Source organism: Macaca fascicularis, chromosome 14, assembly GCF_037993035.2.
Source record: "Macaca fascicularis isolate 582-1 chromosome 14, T2T-MFA8v1.1".
Classification (NCBI taxonomy): Eukaryota; Metazoa; Chordata; class Mammalia; order Primates; family Cercopithecidae; genus Macaca; species Macaca fascicularis.
The window spans coordinates 116,727,221-116,747,952 of NC_088388.1; the positions used below are offsets into that span (position 1 = coordinate 116,727,221).

Below are 20,732 nucleotides of genomic sequence, written 5' to 3' on the forward strand. Positions count from 1 at the left end.
GCTCTTATTTAGGGGAGATCTTGGTGGGCTGACTCCCCCAAGGCTGTCGGGGAATTTCCAGGGTCTAGGAACTGCCCCTTCTCCCTGCTCTCCTTGCCACAACTTCCAGCTTCGCCTTCCAAGAAAACGCAGTGAAGCAGGCTCCCCAGTTGTCCCCGCCCACTAGGGGACCCTCACTTTGGAAGGGCGTCCCAGTCACCAGCTGACCAAAGGCTCTCCCTCCAAAGTGTTCCATCGACCCACCATCTCTGATGGTGACTGAGAAAAGAAAGCAAGGGATGCAGGACAGGCAGTGTGAAAACCGAAATCCTGGCTGAGGAGTTAGAAGGCCTCAGCTGCTACTGGCCATGTGACCGCTGAGCCTCAGTTTCCCCCACTGTGTTCCAACTGGATGCTCCCTCAAGGCCTCTTCCAGCTCTGAGAAACCTAGGATTCCAATGTCAGGGACTGTGTCTCCCTCCTCACCTTCATGTCCCCAGCAATTAATACACAGTAGACACTTAAAACAGTTCCTTGAATGATTGAATGAAATGGGTCGTCAGGTCAGTCTGAAGATCCAATGGAAGCCAGGAAGCAAATTCTTCCCCCAGGAGCCTACCTTCCAACAACTGTAGAAGCCACACATCTTGGGAGAACCCTGGCAAGCCTAGAGCCCTTTGCACATCCGCTTCCTCTCCTAGATGCACAGATTTGGTTGGAGGAGCCAAGCGGGAAGCAGGAAAACGTGCCAGGAAGAGAGGGTGGCCTGAACCCCAGGCAACGGTGGGTAGCCCTAACTTTCACTTTATTGACTCCTGTGGCCCCTCTCCTTGCCTCTTTCTGGTTTCCCTCCCCTTCCTACCTCCCTGGTCTGGCCTCCTCAGCTTTCCTGGAACAGTAACCACTTTTCCTTCTCTCCTTTGTGGGGGCTCAGAGCCTCTGATGGTCCCAGCGCTGGCCTGATCCTCTGCTGGTGAGGATGGCTCCCAGAGCCTCAGGCTTTCTCTGGGTCAGGGAAGAGAGCAGCGGCAGTGAAGAGATTGAAATTCTGGTTGGTGCCCAGCCTGGCTCTCGTTAACACCTGGAGCTCCAGACTAGGGCTTTGAGGAGGAGGGAAAAGGGCTGCGCCCAATCTTTATCCAACCTTCCCTTCCAGGTTTAGGGAAGGGGCTCCTCTTTTGAGGGAATCTGGCAGTGCCTTTTCCTCCATCTTCTTCTGCAGGGTTCCTAGGGAGATATTAGGGTTTTCCTTCTGGGCTTCCTGAGCCTCCACATCTTCCCCTCTACACCCCTAGGGAGGTGGCTGGATAAGGAAGGAAACTGCCCTCTCTCTCCCCTGCCGCAGCCCAGCCTGAGACTTATGTAGACGTAGTGTGTGTGTGTGTGTGTGTGTGTGTGTGTGTGTGCATGCACAGTGCAAGGGTAGGGTGTCAGTGTAGCATTGGAGGTGGTGTGTGGTGGTGCGGTATATATGCAGTGTGTTTGGTGTATATGTGTGTATAGGTATGATGTATGTGTATGTGTGGTGTGAGGGTGAGGGTGTGTTGATTTCGTAGTGTGGTATATGTCTGTATGTGTTTGTGGTGTTGGTGATGTGCAGTGTGTGTGAAGTGGGTGGTGTGAGTAAGGGGCCACTGCAATTGGGTGTAGGAGCCAGATATCTAGGTCTCCTAGCCAGGGATAACCAGTATCTAGGCAACCATATTGGGGGGAGGGGAGGAGATATGGAGGTGAGGAATGGGCAGGAGAAAGAGGGAGGCTGAGAAATGGAGGAGTTTCCATAGCAACCACCAGGCAAGTCACGTGCAAAAGGCTAAGTTGCGGACATAGACATACACATCCGTAATATGAGGGTGGCTGGCTCCCCAGTGGGGGCTCCTTTCAGAGAGGGCCTAAGATGCCCACTGATCCATATTCAAAGCTGGAAATCCTAGCCCAGCCAGAGAGCACGAAGCCACGGAGACAAAGGAAGTGGAGGCAGAGGGCACACTGGTGGGGAGAAGCCTCCAGTAGCCACGGTCCCGTGAGCGTGCAGGCTTGCAGCAGGTGACGAGGCAGGCCCATGTTTCCAGCGAGGCTGCTCCCAGCTCCCACCCTCGGGTGCCTCCTCTACCAGCCACCACTTGTAAGAGCCAGAAGCCAGCGCTGGGAGCCCCAGGCTGCACACCCAACTCTCCACGGAAGCCCGGGAGACACAATAGCGGAGGCTTTGCCAGGGCCAGCCCTGCTGGGGAAAGGGGGCAATGGGGGACCCCAGGGCCCCCCGGAAAGGAAACAGGATTGGATGCATAGACAAGAAGGAGGGGAAAAAAACGATGCACTCTCATGAATCCTCGAGCTCTAGAATCCTTCTTTCCCTGCGCCCCCATCCAGTGCCCACCGCCCAGCCCCACCTTCCCCAAGCACCAAACCAGCAAGTTCCATTTTGTGTCGCTCATGTGTCCACACTCACACCCAGCCACACGCTCTCGTCCGTAATTCCCCACGCTCCCCCAACTGTCCACAGCTTCCAAGTAACAAAGGGAAAACTCCTCATGGATAAAAGGGTGGGCGCAGCCCTTTCCCCTTCTCCTGAAAACCCTGATCCCAAGCTCAAGGCAGTATCGAGAGCAATTCCCAGCCACCAGCGTCACCCCCAGCGCCACAGCCTGCCTCTCCTAGAGGCTGCTCTCTCTTCCGACGCCGATCTCCTTGTTTACATCCCCAGCCCGGTTTCCCGCTGCCCAGGCGGGGACCGCGGCGCTGCTGACCGCGGAGGTCCGCACACACCCACTGAACAAACGAAACCCTGCCCTCCCGGCGCTCCAGAGATCGGTCCCCAGTGAGCCTCGCTCCTCCTCGAAAAAAGGAGCCAACTTTACCCACCTCCCCAGCCGCCTACCTGCACAGCCGGTCCCCTCTGAGACTCCCAGGAGGACCCGCCGAGTCCCGAGGAACCTGGGAGTGGCGGGGCTGGGGGCAGGGCGGTGGGTGAGGCTTGAGCTGCTTTCCCGCCTCCCCTCCTCCTAGGAGTCGGGCGGGCAGGGAGGCGCGTCCTGCGGGGGCGGGGGCGGGGGCGGGGGGCTCGCTCGGGGCGGGGCGCGGGGACAGCCCACTCCGTGCTGCCGTCCGCAGGCTTCTGGGTAGCGGCCGCGCGCAAACCCCTTCTCCTCCTCTCCCTGCCCGTCCTCCCGCTCCGTGCTTGCGCGCGTCCTCTGCTCCCCTCTCCTCTCGAGGGGCGGAGAGATTTTTCCAAAGGGCAGTCAAGCTCCGAGAAGCAACAGGAGACCGCTGCCGAGGGGGCGTGCAAGCGCCGGAGCAGATTGCCATCAGCTGTTGCTTTTCGGTTTCCCTCTGGTTAGGGTGGGAAGGGAGCAAGACAGACACAATGACAGACCTGGTGTCTCTCTGCAATAGTAAACTCCGAGGAACGGAAAAATAGGAGAAAATAACCCAGCACCAGACACAGCAGCCCACGTTAATTGGGAACTTTGGTAATTAAGGGGAATGTGCACCAAAAGCATGAATGGCTGTGTCGTGGGCGCAGGAGCCAGCTCCAGTTGTAGTTGTCATTTTCAGCTAGAGTCAGGTGGGGAGCTGGGGGGATGGCCCTCACCTGAACCATAGATCTGCTGCCATGAACCCCCTTTTCAAGCCCCATCCAACTCTGGCCCTGCCAGGAGCAGTACCACCCCATCGGCAGCCCAGTCCCCAAGAGTCAAAATTCACAATGACGAACTTTGAATGTGAAGATGTAAATCCTGGCTCGGCAACCCTGCCTGTGACGCGGCTTGGAGCACATCTCTGCAATCAGCTCCTGAGTCTATTTCCTCACGTGGGAACGTGGTGATTAGAAGACTGACCTCATGGGAGGCTTAGCTCATAGCGAGTGCTCAAGAAATTGGCTCTTACTATTGGGGCAGAGCTTGTAGGAAGGGACAGTGGCCAGGTACCGGTGGAAACCAAAGAAACACAAGTGTCAGTAGCCAGGAGCCATGCTGAGATGGAGGCTGTCCAGCCTCAGTCAAGGTGTGTGTATGGCCGGGCGGGGTGGAGGGGTGGCTACTGAGAAAGGCTGTGATTGTCCAAACCTAGGTAGGGCCACGGAGAACTTCCTTACAAACCTCAAGCCAGGGATGATGGGTACTGCTAGGAAGAAACCCAGCCCTGCCTTTGCTGCCCCCAGTTCTAGGTCTGTTTCCTCATTTGTGAAATTAGGGAGATGGACTAGAGATCCAGCTCTGCCCTGGATGATTGAACTATTTTAATAAATAGTCAGGTCTCAAAACCCCAAGGCAGGAAATATACATGAACTCAAGAAGGCTTTGGAACCAGTAAAGGAACCATAAATAGCTAATAAGAAAGAGTACCCAAAGAGCATCCCCTCAGGGAGACTCCTGGGGAGACAGTTCTGACCCCTTAATCATGGGACTTGGCTGCATGGATGCCACTCTGGCCCAGTCCTGAAGTCTTTGGGGTTCCTGTGAATGCTAAAGCTCCTTCTCCAAAGCCAGACTCAAATCTTGCCCATTTGCATGCCTAACCCTTCTGTTCCTGTCTTTTCCTCTATAAACTGAGGACAGCATTACGACTGTCCTTTTCCCTTTTCATGTGTTCTAGGTGGCAGGTTTAAAACCACACCCTGGCCGGGCGCGATGGCTCATGCCTGTAATCCCAGCACTTTGGGAGGCCGAGGCGGGTGGATCACGAGGTCAGGAGATCAAGACCATCCTGGCTAACATGGTGAAACCTCTTCTCTACTAAAAATACAAAAAATTAGCCGGGCGTGATAGCGGGCGCCTGTAGTCCCAGCTACTTGGGAGGCTGAGGCGGGAGAATAGCGTGAACCCAGGAGGCGGAGCTGGCAGTGAAACTAGATCGAGATCGCGCCACTGCACTCCAGCCTGGGCGACAGAGCAAGACACCATCTCAAAAAAGAAAAAAACAAAAAAACAAAAAAAACACACACACATCCCTTTCTAGGCCCATGTCCTTAGGCAGGTACATTCATCCCTCCAAATGACCTTGAATCCTGCCTTTTGGCCACCTCTCTGTGTTGCTTTTTAGAGCACCTACTAGTGATGACATGTCAAGCCCAGGCTTTGCAAGCCTATCTGGGGAAGGATAGTTCAGAACTCCAAAGCAAAGGCACCTTTTGGTTCAGTCCCATTTCCAGCCAGAGAGTTCCGAAGTGTTTGGCCCAGTGACTTCCCAGCTCCCCCTACCTAATGCTGACCAGCCCAGGCTGCAGAGGGATAACAGGAGTTAAATGTGCATGAGAAACTGCCATGGCTTGACTCTCAAATAGTGCTTCTTCACGTTCCATCCAGGGGTACTGCTGGAAGAATTTGGGGTGTTACAGCTACAAAGCAGCACACAAGCTTGTTCTAGGGTGAGTCACATCTCCCTTCTAGCAGGAAAAGAAACACATCTATCCCCTGTGAAAAATGTGGGCATTCATAAAAAGAGGTCACCAGCTGCTCCATTCTTTCAACCATTTATGGACGGGAGGAGCTACTCTTCACTGAGACCTGGGCCAAGATCTGGGGATATACTGTGGATAGGAAAGGTGTGGTCCCTGGGTGAGATAGAGAGTTAGCAAATGTTCCCATGAATAAACGTATAATTAAAGCATAGTTCAGAGCCCTGAAGATATAGCCCTTGAGAAAGGTCAGGAGGTGTTAAGAAGATGAGGTAAAGAGCCAAGAATTGGGATGTCAGGGTGGGAAGATGATTCTGCCTCTGGAACAGAGGTATGTGCAAAAGCCCTGAGGCAGGAGGGGTATGGTATGGAAGGAGCCAGGGTGGGACTGGCCCAACAATTCCCGGTGATTCCAGCTTTTATATCCTGGGAAGCCGCTGATGGGCATCAAGAAAACTGTTCTGAGCAAGAATTGGTGAGAGGCTGGTTTGGGATGTTCCTGGTGGACCCTGCAAGTCAGGGTTCAGGGGGCTGTTGGGGGGCAGCACTAACATGAAGCTGAGAAATAAGACTAATCCCCACTAAAGAATCCTGCTTCTTTACAAGTCCAAGGAGCAAAGAGAGAGCCAGGGCAGGGCCGCACAGCCATGGAGAAAGTAGGATAAGAAAGGATGGAAACCATTCCTGAAACACTCTCCATCCCCCAGAACTGGAACCATGGGAAGACCTGGAGTTGGAGAGGACAGTGTAACTGCTGGGAGCATCAGGGACTGCTCTATGCTTTGAAGCTTGCTCTGGGCTAAGTAACTCACAACTGGGCAGCTAAAATCCCATCTGGAGAGCACTTGCCCCGGTCCCCTTGTATTGTGGCAAAATAACCCTTCCGCATGTCAGTGCCCCGGTCACACAGCCACAGACGGGTCACAGAGTGACCGCCTGTGTCCTGGTCACACAGGACACGGAGGGCCCAAAGGGGAAATTTAAGGGGAGAGACCAGGAGTCTTAGAAGAGACCTCGTCCCTCCTGGCAGATATCCCTTCTAGATAGACACAGAAGGCAATTGGGGCGCCACTTCTTCCTGGGGTGGGGCTGCAGAAGTGAGCCGATCTTGCCCACTGACTGCTACTTTGTGTCCATGCATACCCACTTGGCTTTGCACAGGTGTGAATGTGTGTCCTCCCCACTCAGCCAAATGCCAAGCCCCCAACCCCTAGGACAGAACTGTTTCCTAGCTCCTCAGCTGAAACAGCTCCGCTCACTTCCAAACCACTCCTTGATTCTGGGTCCCTTCCTCTGTCCCCAACCTTTCTTTGTCAAACTCCTCCAGCCTATCCCTCAAGCAGCTGTATTGAGTCCTCGGTCATTTTATGCAGTTTCTGGACAATCTAAATCCACAATCGTTTAGTGGGTTTTACCACCCACTTAGGCTTGATGAGTCCACAATCTCCAGGCCAGTCCTCTCCCCAGGAGACCCAAGCAAGTAATCCCAGGGAGTCAGCACCGCCCACTCCCAATCCATCCTCCCAATCCACTCCCAATCCATCCTCCCAATCCACTCCCAATCCATCCTCCCAATCCACTCCCAATCCATCCTCCCAATCCACTCCCAATCCATCCTCCCAATCCACTTCCAATCCATCCTCCCAATCCACTCCCAATCCATCCTCGCAATCCACTCCCAATCCATCCTCCCAGTCCACTCCCTATCCATCCTCCCAGTCCACTCCCTATCCATTCTCCCAGTCCACTCCCTATCCATCCTCCCAGTCCACTCCCTGTCCATCCTCCCAGTCCACTCCCTATCCATCCTCCCAGTCCACTCCCTATCCATCCTCCCAATCCACTCCCTATCCATCCTCTCACATCTTGAAGCTGTTCCCTCTCATGTCTTCCTTGTATTTATGAAAGGCACTGCCCCCAATCCAGTTACCCTGCAAAACACATGCCACGCTCCGACCTCTCCCCCAGTGCCTCCTTTCCTGCCCACCACTCCTGTTCTAGGTCAGGTCTCTGACACCAGATTCCCACTGGTGACTCTGCTGCAGTCCCCCTACCTCTAGGTAGAGTTATCTTCCACAATACAAATGTGATTCAAAACTTCAGTGGCTCCCTATTTTCTACAAGTTAAAGTCAAAATTCTTTTTTTTTTTTTTTTGAGATAGAGTCTCACTCTGTCGCCCAGGCTGGAGTGCAGTGGTGCAATCTCGGCTCACTGCAACCTCCGCCTCCCGGGCTCACGCCATTCTCCTGCATCAGCCTCTCGAGCAGCTGGGACTACAGGCACCTGCCACCACGCCCGGCTAATTTGTTTGTATTTTTAGTAGAGACGGGGTTTCACTGTGTTCACCAGGATGGTCTCAATCTCCTGACCTCGTGATCCGCCCGCCTCGGCCTCCCAAAGTGCTGGGATTACAGGCATGAGCCACCGCGCCCGGCCAAAGTCAAAATTCTTAACACGATATTCAGTCTTTACAACCTGACACCCACCTGCCTCTCCTGCTTCATCTCGCGACCCACTCCCTGCCCTATTTCCCCCATCACCCTCGTCACTCCAATCCTTGTAAATGCCGTGTCCCAGACCAAAAGAGCCATGCAGTTATCAAAATATGCTGCCTGCTTCCTACCCCCAAAGCTTTGTTTACATAGTTTTCTCTGCTTGAAACATCCTCTGCCTCTACATCCTCTGCTTATTTTCTCTACTTACAAGAATTCTACCTACGCTGCAAAGCTAAGTTCAAATATTACCTTATTAAAAATGAAAGCTGTCTTATCCATGCTGTAATTAACAGCATTGTGTCTCTACGTCTATAATTGCACTTATCATAGCCTGAACTTTGCTATGTTTACTTGCATGTGTCTGCTGCCCTAATAGAATGAGAACTCCTAAAGGTCAGACCTAGCCTCTCACTCCACTTATAGACCCCACTATCGTGTGCGGTGACCCATTTATAACTTGTTGAATTTAAGTGAATTGTAGTTGTTGACTTGAAGGACCCTGCCTGGTCTTGCTCCAACCAACTTCTCCACATTAATTTTGATCTCCAGCCAGCAACCTACCGGCTTAACCAAAGGTCTTAGCCATAAGTCTTCAGAATTGGTTCCCTGAGCACTGATACCCTGTGCCTAGACCACACTTGTGAAATTCATTAGCTTTGCTTTCTCTTGCCAAGATGAAGGGAGGAAGTAGTTGGTGCTCGAGGCCACAGCCAAAGGAGAGATGGATAGTGAGCCTCACAGGGCTGTGATCATTTCCAAATGAAGGCCTTCTCCTCAATGGTGAGTCCTGGGGACCTCCCAGGCTAGGACTCCAAAGGAAGAGCAAGCAACCCTCACACTGACCTGGGGGATGAAAAGCAGGTGTTCTCTGACTACGCATGGAGCTGTAGGGATGGGGTGGCAGACACTGCTCTGATCCCAGCCAGCTTCAATTCTCTTCTTTTTCCTTTCTATCAGAACGTTTTTCTAACTGAGCAGCAATGTGCTCAGTTTAAACTACTCACTTTCCCAGATTCCTTTGCAACTCTAGGTGCCCATATGACCAGTTCTAACCAAGGAGATTGGAACAGAATTGCTCCAAGAAAAATACAGGGGTATGTTCCTTTTGCCCTCAGCCCTTTGTTCTTTCCTGTCTTCCTCCTCCTCATTCTTCTTGTTTGTCAGAAACACGGATGTGATGCCCGGAGGTGAAGCAGCCATTTTGTAACCATGAAGAAAATAAGTATTTGAGTAAGGATGGCAGGACGAGAAGCTGTAAGAGCCATCAACAAATATCCGAATGGCTTCACCCCAGATTTCTTGTTATGTGAGCAAATTCAACTCCTATTACATAAAGCGACGGTAGCTGGTTTTCTGTTCCATACATCCAATACAAGCCTAACTGATGTACGTGGGTTGGAACAGCTGGGGAGCACAGGCTTTCACCATGAGAAAGCAGAAATTCAGCACAAGTGCTTCTCCTCTAAAAGACCTTGACCTGCCACTTGCAGCCCAGTAACATACACCTGACACGTGCCCGCACATCAGAAGCATAAACACCAGCATCTCTCTTTGTAGAATGGGTCCTGCACAGTCCGTTTCCTTACTTAGATACCTTTATACCAGGATCTTGATTTTGGGGAAAAGGAGAAAGCAAAGGCAGTCAGAGTGAGGGAAGTCTGAAATAAAATTTCGCTCTGTCTTCCTGCAGGAAAACCATAGCATATGTAAGGAAAAAGCATGATTCAAGGCATGCCAAGACACGGATGAGATTTGTTTCTAAGTGAAAAATCCACCCCAATCCAATTAGTCTAGAGAACCAATTGCTGCCTGATTAACTTAAACTTCTCCTATAAGTGTGAAATGTCACCTCGAGGTGCCGATCTCTAATTATGAACACGCCTCTTCCAGAAGCTGTTGGTGATCCACATCAGAGCACATGACCACTCCTCCCCCAAGCCCCTCGTCTCTGCAAATATGCACCCATTTGTCTTTTCCCGGTGAATGCAAATGGGAGAAAAACGGAGCAATGTTGCCCTTTGGAGATAATGACGTTGGAAATTCAAGACATAATGGCTCCCTAGACAAGACCAGAATAGCTTCGTATTTCTGCTTTCCTGGTGCACAGAGAAGCTGACAGCCTGTTAGCATAAGCAGGCGCCTGAACTCCCCGCCCCCCCCCCCCGCCCGAGTGCTTGGAGCCAGCGTTCGTGGGGAGAGGCACCTGTTTATCATCATATACTTTCTTCCAGCCCACTGGCTCCAGGCTCAGAACAGAGGCTGTAGCTGAGGTTTTAAGCAAGGAGGAATTGTAGGGACCCAGTAGGCACCTCCGTTCAGTCTGGAGAACAGCTTTGCAACTAGACAATAACCCACTAGCCCAATCATGTTTGCTGGGCAAATAAGACTGATTCGAATCCACTTATTCTCTTTGGCATCTCCCACTCCCACCTCCACCCCAAAGCCTGAACTGGAGTTTAGGAAAACAATAAAAATGATTTGGGGCTGGTAGATCACTGAACTTGTTTATAAGGAAGTCACATGAAGCCTGCAGTCTAACTGCCAAGAGGGTAGAAAGGACCTTCCCTGTAGGGAAAATTCAGTGCCTGTAGACAAACTTGCATTTCTTCCAAGCAAGGTATAACAGTGGCCGGAGGCCTGGCATCCCAGGGCTGTGCCTGGCCTGTCTTGGGGAAGCGGCTCATTTCTGATGACACTGGGTGCCCAAGTGGAGCGCTAGGCAGGTCAGCAGACCACTGTGGCCATAGAGGCACTGCCTCTCTTGTCTGTTTCTAATGGACTCCTGGGTCCATTGACTTCTCCACACTCCCAGTCCTCCTGTAATTTAATGATCTCTTTGATGATACTGTTAGTGTAATTGCTCCTCAGACCAGAGGCATGTTTGATGTCCACCATTTATAACGTTATCTCTATTGATTTTTACTTTTTAGACCTTGTAAGGACCTTAGATATGGCCAGTGGGAGGTGCTGGCTGTAAAACACTCACTATTCTGGCCACTTATAATTTATTATTAAACATTTATAGAGCCCTGAAACACATCTTCCACATCTTCCTGGCACATTGTTAAAAAGAGAATGCACAGTTATCTTCTTAAGTTTAGTTTGGAACTTTCTAATTAGGAATCAGGAGAAGGGATGTAATGACTCAGCCCCAAGAGTTAGCTAAGTTGTTTACTTTTAGATGGCAAGTAACCTGAGGATGGGAAAGCTGTCTGGCTGGTGTTTTTAACCCTCTCCCTCCCCTCCCCCAGTGTCAATATAATGGGTGTATGATGCTTATTTGTTGAATGCAAAAGATAGGAATGATATAGACAGAGAAAACCAAGATGCATCAATAATTAGTCTCCCATCAGCCTTGGGGGCAGCCAGGTGCTGCTCATCACCCGACAGGAAGGAGAAAGGGGAAGTGGGACCAGACTTCCCGGGACGTGGTTCACAGACCTTGAGCACATCAGACTAATCTGGAAAGTGCTTCTAAAGTTGTGGTCAATTATATTTCCAAAGATGGCCTCAGCAATAGGTCCTCCTCCCTTGTGCTCTTCTGCATTGAAGCTTTGCCACGGCTTCCACTGAGAGAGGGGTCTGTTTCCTCTCTCTTTCAGACTGGGCTGGCTCTGTAACTTGTTCTGAGCAACAGAAAGAGGCAGGCCTATCATTGTATAACTTTTAACTGGGCCTTAAGAAATCTGCAACTTCTGCCTTCACTGTTTGAAAGCTGCCTCTTAAGAAGTCAGACTAACCGGGCGCGGTGGCTCACGCCTCTAATCCTAGCACTTTTGGAGGCCAAGGCGGGTGGATCATCTGAGCTCAAGAGTTCGAGACCAGCCTGGGCAACACGGTGAAACCCCATCTCTACTTAAATAGAAAAAAATTTACTGGGTGTGGCAGCATGCTCCCGTTGTCCCAGCTACTCAGAAGGCTGAGGCAGGAGAATTGTTTGAACCCGGGAGATGGAGGTTGCAGTGAGCCAAGATTGCACCACTGTACTCCAGCCTGGGTGACAGAATGAGACTCCATCTCCAGAACAAACAAACAAACAAACAAACAAGAAGTCAGACTACCCTACTGGGTCTACGGAGAGACCACGTGGGGAGAGACCTGAAGTCTTCTGGGACATTCCCATCCCAGCTCTCAGCTGAAGGCAGCCTCTCCAGCTACCTTGACCAGAAACTACACAGCTGGGCCTTGCCTAATACTTAATCCTCAGAAATGAGCAAGTTCGTTGGTTGTTTTTTAAATGCAAAGTCGGGAGGCATTTTGTGGTGCAGCAGCAGATGACTAAAGTAAGGTGATAAGGCCTCACCTCAAGCCCATGATTCTCCAGGGATGGGACCTGGGCATCTGTATTTTAGCAGGCCCTCCCTGGGACCATGAGTTGAGGCTCCCACTGAATTCTCCCCTGGGCTGCCTCATGCATGACTCGCAGACAACACAGTGAGTGTTAGTCTTGGAACATGCAGTGAGCTTGAGCCGCAGGAGCCTGGGCCAGGGACGTGTGGTAAGAGAGACCAGGCAGCCTCAGAAAAGCAGAGCTGGGAAGACGTGGGGCATAAGAGATTTCTGTGTGCAGAGCCCTGAACCAGACACAGCAAAGTGAGTCAAAGGAAGCTGAGCCATGGAATATATGAGCTGGATGAGACCTTTGAGAATGTTTTACAAACTGGGAGTCCAGGACCCAGAGAGGGGAACTGACTTGCTCAGAGTCACACAGAGCTTGTCAGTGGCTGAGTCGGGACCAGAGCAAGATCTCGTGAGTATCAGTCCAGTCCCCCTTCCCTTGCCCCATTCGTCTCTTGTGATTTCTGCATCCTAACCAAGGAGTGAGAAAACACAGAATTTCCTAAATGCTCAAAACTTTAAAAAATATTAGCGAACCTATGTACTTGTGAGTGCTGATTATTAATCTCCCAATTAAGGTGAGACTACCAAAGGTATCCAGAGTAAGAGACAGACCAGAAAAGGGATAGGACGGGTCGGGGCCATCTTCTTGAAGAGCCACCCATGAAGGAGGAGGGCTTAGGGTGGGGGCAGGCAACCTGAGGCACAGAGGTAGGAATGACTCGTGTGGGACCTGCAGGCTGCTTACTTGGCAGGTTCAGAAAGTTCTACTGGGAAGGAACAAGGGTTTCAAAGTTTCCATGTGGTCCATTTGTCTTATTTGGTTCCTCCACCAGCAGAGAGGGGAGAGGACTGGCTGGTGCCCAAGTAGGAGGGCCTTTAACACAAACGTCCTGGGCTCCACTGTGCCGATAAGAAATCTCACCAGGGCCTTGAAGAGGACCAGATCCAGGCACTAAATCAGTGAGGCGGAGGGCTTCTAAACCTGGTGTCTGGATTCTGCTCTCTGCTTTCCCTTCCCCTCCAAGTCCAGCCTCTCTTTGTCATTGGAAGAGGCCTCAGAGACGCCACCCAACAGAGTTTATTTTTAGTTTTCCATTCTCCTAAGAACCGCTGTTTAAATCTTCCCATCTGCCCTGCTGAGGACTGAACAAGAGAGAAGGGATTTTGTTGTAGTAGAAAGGTTCAAGGTTAGGTAGCGGGAAGAATTCACCCTGTGGTCAAAGTGGGCAAAATGAGCCAGGTTCGTACATTTTATTTCCTTGGCAAATAATTCTTGCTCAACAGAGAGGTCGATAATGCTGTCTGCAGTTTCCATGCCAAAGAATGAGGTTCTTTTGGAAGGCAGTAGGGCGGTAGCAGAATGAGCGCAAATAATCATTAATTGAATTCCAGGACTTGCCACTTAATTCCTGTTGGTCTTGGACAAGTAACTTAACTTCTCTGAGCATCAGTTTCCCCATCTGTTAAGATTATATCTGTGATATTCATCACTTCTTTCATAGGGTAATTAGGAAGATTCATTAAGATAACACAGGTAAAATACCTGCCGCAGTGCCTGGCAATGATAATTACAATAACTATATTTACTACCAAAGGTATCCAGAGTAAGAGAGGGATCAGAATGGAGATGGGACCGGTCAAGGCCATCTTCCTGAAGAGCCACCCATGAAGGAGGAGGAGGAGGGTTTGGGGTGGGGGCAGGTTAGCTGAGGCACAGAGGTAGGAATGACTTGTGTGGGACCTGCAGGCTGATAGTTATAATAACTATAACTATAATGGCTCAATAACTATTCATCTCTTGACTTTCTTTTTTTTTTTTTTTTTTTTTTGAGACGGAGTCTCGCTCTGTCGCCCAGGCTGGAGTGCAGTGGCGCAATCTCGGCTCACTGCAAGCTCCGCCTCCCGGGTTCACGCCATTCTCCTGCCTCAGCCTCCCGAGTAGCTGGGACTACAGGTACCCGCCACCGTGCCCGGCTAATTTTTTCTATTTTTAGTAGAGATGGGGTTTCACCATGGTCTCGATCTCCTGACCTTGTGATCCGCCCGCCTCGGCCTCCCAAAGTGCTGGGATTACAGGCATGAGCCACTGCGCCCGGCCTCTCTTGACTTTCTTATACTAACTCAGAACACTTTGATTCATCCCAAGATAGAATTTAATCTACTTAATCTTTAACAACCTGTTTTGTACCTACTATGTGCCAGGCCTAGAGCCAGGCATGTCCCACACCTTATCCCTAGAGAACGTAGCAGGCTGGGCATTACTTATCCCCACTTCACCCATGACTCTCTTTATGGTGAACTTCACCCCGTAGCAGACTACTATGATATAGTCATGGTGGATGCCGGGATACAAGGCATCAGAAACAGTGGGGCAGGGAATATGCCCACTACTTCAGACCTTTACAGGGTGCCCAGAAATTAAGTGCTCCAGGAGGAAAGAAAGAGCCATTGGCCCCAACCCCATGTCTGTGGGACCCTGGACATACCAATTTAACTCATGGAGCTGGTTCAGGGAGTGGAGCAAGAAGACCAAGTGTAACTCTCTGGTCATGCCTCAAGAAAGCAATGCAAACACAGTGGCCAACTTTAACTGAGCATTTACTATGTGCCTGGCATGGTATTGATCTGTTCACACTTGTATCTCATCTAATCCGTATAACAGCCCTGGGATGTAGATTGTATTGTTATCCCCATTTCAGAGAGAAGGAGACTGAACCTCAAAGAGTTGAAGCAACTTTCCCGAAGTCACTCAGTTGATAAGTGGCAGAGCCAGGACTGGAATCTGGGTGCAAAGCAAGTACTTGCTTGAGATTTTGTTTGGGGGAGATGTGACTTTGGCTCACAGCCTTCAGGCATTCTGTACTCCTGGTGACTTCTTCCCATGAGGAGATCCTGCTCCACCACGGGGTCCACCATGCCTGATCCTGTGACACTAAGACTCCCTCTCTCAGTCACTGGCCATCTCTGACCCCTGCCCCATGTGGGGCTGAGATCTGGATGCCCACCCCTGCTCTCTCTGTCTCTCTCTGCATACCCAGAGACATCAGTCAGGGGTGAGTAGAAATTGTTTCCTTTGTCCCAGCAATCTGCTTAAGGGAAGTACAGGATGTTTTCTGACTCCTAATCGGTCATTTCTCCTGCTCTCCCAGTGTGAACCTCCTGCTTTCTGCACAGTTGAGATTAGATTTCTATGGTGATGAAAGAAGGGCAACTTGTGGCTGCTCTACCCAGGGACTGATAAGAAATGGGGGCTCAGCTGGAGACGTGTCTGGCTGCTGTCATTACCATCAACATTTAATATGTGCTAAGTGCCCCAGAGTGCCTGCCCTAACCTCAGGAGTGCTCTCAGAGGACAAGGTCAAGTGAGATAGAGTGGGCTGTCTGCTGTAAGGATGCCTAGATGCAAATCTACACCTGCAAGTCAAATATCCCCAAGCCTAGGGCACACAGGTGCGATCAGACAAACACGCCCTCCAGGCCAGTGGTTCTCAAACTTGGGAATGCTTCACAGACCTTGAGAGGCTTGTTAAAACACAGATATCTGGGCCCAGCCCAAAGAAATGCTTATACTTCTGGTCAGGGGAATGCATCTTGATAGGCAGCGACCAGTACACCTACCAACAGCGCTTAGATGCGCACACATGCACCGTTGCATGTGCACACTGAGACACGCAAGATCAGGCACATCTTCAGTACCCGGCACATCTTCAGTACCCACTGGCCTCACTCTCCCGTTCTCTCTTTGGGCTCCAGCCTCTCCAGGCTTCTTTGCATTTTTTGAGTCATAGGCTTCCTGCCTTGGGAGGAAAAAGAGTTGGGAGAACAGCGAACCGAGGCGGAAAGGCAGGACTGCTCGTGTGTGTGGAATGGCAGTAGATTTGCTTGGCAAGATATTCCTGCTGAGGGTGGAACAAGAGATAAAAATTTTCTCTCTGCTGGGAACACGGTTCCTCCTACTCTTCATCTAGTGAATGCCTGCTCGTGCTTCAGAGCTTAGCTCTAATATTCCCTTTTCAAGGAAGCCTTCCTTGATCTCCCCCTAATCATCACCAGACCGGGGCAGACCCTCGGTACAGGCAGTCGTATCTTTACATAATTTTTCTTCATCCACTGATGGCAGTTGTTTTATTTTAAAAAGATATATGTTCGACTCCATCAGAGCTGGAGTCATGTTGAGTTTCTCACAGTTCAATCCCTGACTCTCTGCCTCATGGTAGATGCTCAAAAATGTTAAATGAATAAGTGAACCCTCACACCTGTGGAAAACTGACATATACACACAGGTATCCCCATAAGAACACATTCACATGCACTTTTCTGTCAGCCTTTAGCTTTCTTTGAAGCTACAGTAGACACCATTGGAGGAATAGAAGTGAATTCAACTCTTCTAAAACACAGTTTCGCATTTGGGTTAGAAATGTAAACGATCTTATTTAAAGAATTTACCTTTTGGAAATCATTGCTTCAGAATGCACGAAGAAATTTATTGCAGTATTGTTTATATTAATACTATTAGTAATTGGAAACTACCCTACTTAGATGTCCACTTGTGGATTAAGTAAACTGTTACATCCATACCGTGAAATATTCTGAAACCATTAAAAAGGAAAGTACAGGAGTCCTCCCTTTCCATGATTTAATTTTTGTTTTGTTTTGTTTTTTTGTTTTTTTTAGAAACAGCATCTCACTATGTTGCCTAGACCGGTCTCAAACTCCTAGGCTCAAGTGATCTTTCCACCTCCGCCTCCCAAAGTGCTAGGACTATAGGCATAAGCCACTGCACCCGGCCCATGATTTCATTTTTCATGGTTTCAGTTATCTGTGTTTAACCAAGATCCAAAAATACTAAATGAAAAAATCCAGAAATAAACAATTCCTTAGTTTTAAATGGTACACTGTTCTGAGTGTGATGAAACCTTGTGTTATCAGGCTCTGTCCCTTCTTCATCACAGCAAGAAGGGTAAGGACAGTTCAATAAGATATTCTGAGAGAGAGAGAGAGAGAAAGAGAAAGAGAGAGAGACCACATTCCCATAACTTTTATTACAGTATATTATTAAATTGTTCTATGTTATTATTAGTTATTGTCATTAATTTCTTACTGTGCCCAATTTATGAATTAAACTTTTTCATAGGTATATATGTATAGGAAAAAACATAGTGTGTGTATACACACACATATATATACATATAGAGAGACAGTGTATGTGTGTATACATATATATATAGAGAGAGAGAGAGAGAGAGTGTGTAGATAGATACGTAGACAGATAGATAGATGATAGATAGATAGAGATAGAGAGAGATAGGGTTTGGTACTAGTCACAGTTTCAGGCATCTACTGGGAGCTTGAAACATATCCCCCTCAGATGATGGAGGACTACTTGTAATATCTAACCTCATGGGAAGGTGTTCATCTCATTTAACAGAAAAAAATCAAGACACAAAACAACCTATGTAATATAATCCTATTAATATACAACTGTAGACATCTATCTGTGGATGTGTAGAAAAAGTTCCAGAAAGATTTTACCAAAATGCTAACAGTATTTACCTCTAGATAGTGGGATTGATTACTTTCTATTTTGTAACAGTACCTACTTCATAATCTTTGGAGAGATTGAGATAAGGTATGTGACAATGTGATGAGTTTATAGCACAATGCTTGGCACATATAAATGGCACATTTTATATTATTTTCATAATTTTCAGGATTTTGTTTTGTTTTGTTTTGGTTTGGTTTAGAGACAGGACCTCTATCACTGAGACTGGAGGGCAGTGGTTGGATCACAGCTCATTGCAATCTTGGATTCCAGGGCTCAAGAGATCTTCCTGCCTCAGCCTTCCAAGTAACTGGGAGGCACCACCATGCCTGGTTATTTTTACTTTTTGTAGATATGAGGTCCAATATGTTGTCCAGGCTGGTCTCAAATTCCTGACCTAAAGTGATTCTCCCACCTCGGCCTTCCAAAGTGTTGAGATTACAGACGTGAGCAACTATGCCCAGCCAGTTTGGATTATTTTAAATGCTCCTAAAATGAGAACTAAATTACAAAATTACAAACACAATCAAGCTTAAAAAAAAAAAAAAAAAAACAAGAAGACCAGAGTAGGAAGGGCCAGCGAGGGGAATACTGTGATGAATTACCGATAGGTGTGTGTCCTCTAACCCAACCTCAGCCTCTGTTCCCAGCGTTTCAGACAGTCCTTGGTACTAATAAGTGCCTGTGACAATTCGTTGAATTCAATTGAATTTGGGTCATCTATTAGTCCAGTTAGAGGGATAATTAGAGGGGAACTGATGGATTCTGATCTCTAGTCCCAACCACAAAACTGAACCCATCCAGATGTCATTGCTGATATTGACTATATCAGATATGCTTCCTAAAACCCAGAGAGAATTATTGAAGTGTTTCTAAGTAGAATCTGAGTGCTCACCTGGGATGCATCAAACCCAGGAAGTTAAGAAAATGCAAATTCCCAACCACTCTTCTTCCTCCCACCCACTGTGCTCTTTATTAAACTGCAGTTAAATTTTCACCCATCTCCTTCAACGAGACCCAACATCACAGCATAAAGCTGACTAGACTTAGGCCTCTTCAGATGACAGATTGTTCACTTTTCCCCGAAAGTAGGAAAAGGTGGTGAGGGTGAGATAAAGACATGATTCCAATAGAATTTCTAGGAAGTACGGTTCAAATCAATATCTCTAGATTTTTCTTTTTTGTCTCATATGGTCTAATGTAGCAGCCCTCAAAGTAGGGTCTGAGAACTCCTGGGGCAGCCAGAGACATTTTCAGGGAGTCAGCAGGGTCAAAACTATTTTCATAATGACGCTATGATGTCATTTGTCTTTTTCACTGTGTTGACATCTGCACCAACGGCACAGAAGCAAGGTGAGTCTCCTCAGCAGGAATCAGACAGTGGCACCAACCTGCACAGTACTTGTAGTGACTGTTGTTCACCTCCACACACTTGCCAGTTTCACTTAAGAACATCCTTGAAGAAGCCACAAAAATTATTATTAAAAATTATTAATATGGTTAAATTTCAACCCTGAGCACATGTCTTTTTAATATTTAGTGTGACAAAATGGGAAGCATGCATAGAGGATCTCTGCTGCATACCAAAGTGTTAAGTTTCTCTCAAAGAAAAAGACTTGTACTTTTGAGCTGCATGCTAAGCTAACTGGTTTTTTCACAAAACACTATTTTTACTTGAGTGAAGATCAGCAGACAAATTATAATTACGCAGACTTGAGAATTGGCAATTGTTTTTTAGAAATTAGTAAAATGAGCTTATCACCTCAAGGAAAACAAACGACAGTATTTGTCACTAATGATAAAGTTTAAACTTTCAATTAAAAATTAGAATCTTCAGGCCGGACACGGTGTCTCACACCTATAATCCCAGCACTTTGGGAAGCCGAGGTGGGTGGATCACCTGAGGTTAGGAGTTTGAGACCAGCCTGGCCAACATGGTGAAACCCCATCTCTACTAAAAAATACAAAAGTCAGCCGGACGTGGTGGTGCATGTCTGTAGTCCCAGCTACTCAGGAGGCTGAGGCATGAGAATAGCTTGAACCCAGGAGGCGGAGGTTGCAGTGAGGCAAGATCTCATCGTTACACTCCAGCCTGGGCGACAAGAGAGAGATTCCATCTCAATAAATAAATAAATAAATAATAAAAATTAGAATTTTAGAGAATCTACTTCCTTTACCAAGAGCTTGACAGCTTCCCAATTTGTAAAATCTTTTCTGATGAGATCAGTGGTGTTTTTTTTGTTGTTGTTAAGCATGATGAACATTTTATTTATTTTTTATATTAAATATTTTTATAATTTCAACTTTTATTTTATATTCAGGGGGTATATGTACAGGTTTGTTATATGCATATGTTGTGTAATGCTGAGGTTTGGGGTACAATTGATCCCACCATCCAGGTACTGGGCATAGTGCTCAATGGTTTGTTTTTCAAGCCTTGCCCCACCCCATCCCCCCTCTTTAGTAGTCCCCAGTGTCTACTGTTGCCATGTTAATGTTCATGAGTACCCAATGTTTAGTTCCCACTTATAAGTGAGAGCATGCTGTATTTGGTTTTCTGTTCCTACATTAATTTACTAAGGATAATAACCTCCAGGCTGCATCCATGTTGCTGCAAAGGACATGGTTTTGTTCTTTTTATGGCTGTGTAGTATTCCATGGTGTGTATATACCACATTTTCTTTATCCAATCCACAGTTTTTGGGCACCTAGGTTGATTTTATGTCTTTGCTGTTATGAATAGTGCTGCAATGAACACATGAGTGCATGTGTCTTTTTGGTAGAATTGTTTAGTTTCTTTTGGATATATGCCCAGTGATGATAGCTCTGTTTTTAAGCTCTTTGAGGAATCTCTAAACTTCTTTCCATAGTGGCTGAACTAATTTACATTCCCACTAACAGTGTATAAGTGTTCCCTTTTCTCCACAGTCACCCCAGCATTTGTTGTTTTTTTGACTTTTTAATAGTAGCCAT

The 20,732-nt window shown here is 48.1% G+C and overlaps 1 protein-coding gene across 2 annotated transcripts in view; it reads right to left on the reverse strand.

Moving 5' to 3' along the window:
* FXYD6 (FXYD domain containing ion transport regulator 6) overlaps positions 1–3,099 on the reverse strand; it is a 39,456-nt gene extending 36,357 nt beyond the window's left edge. For both annotated transcript variants that reach the window (XM_005579774.5, XM_005579772.5), the window contains exon 1: positions 2,861–3,099. The gene's annotated coding sequence lies outside the window, so the exon portion shown is untranslated. The remainder of the gene's footprint in view (positions 1–2,860) is intronic.
* Between the last annotated feature and the right edge of the window lie 17,633 nt (positions 3,100–20,732).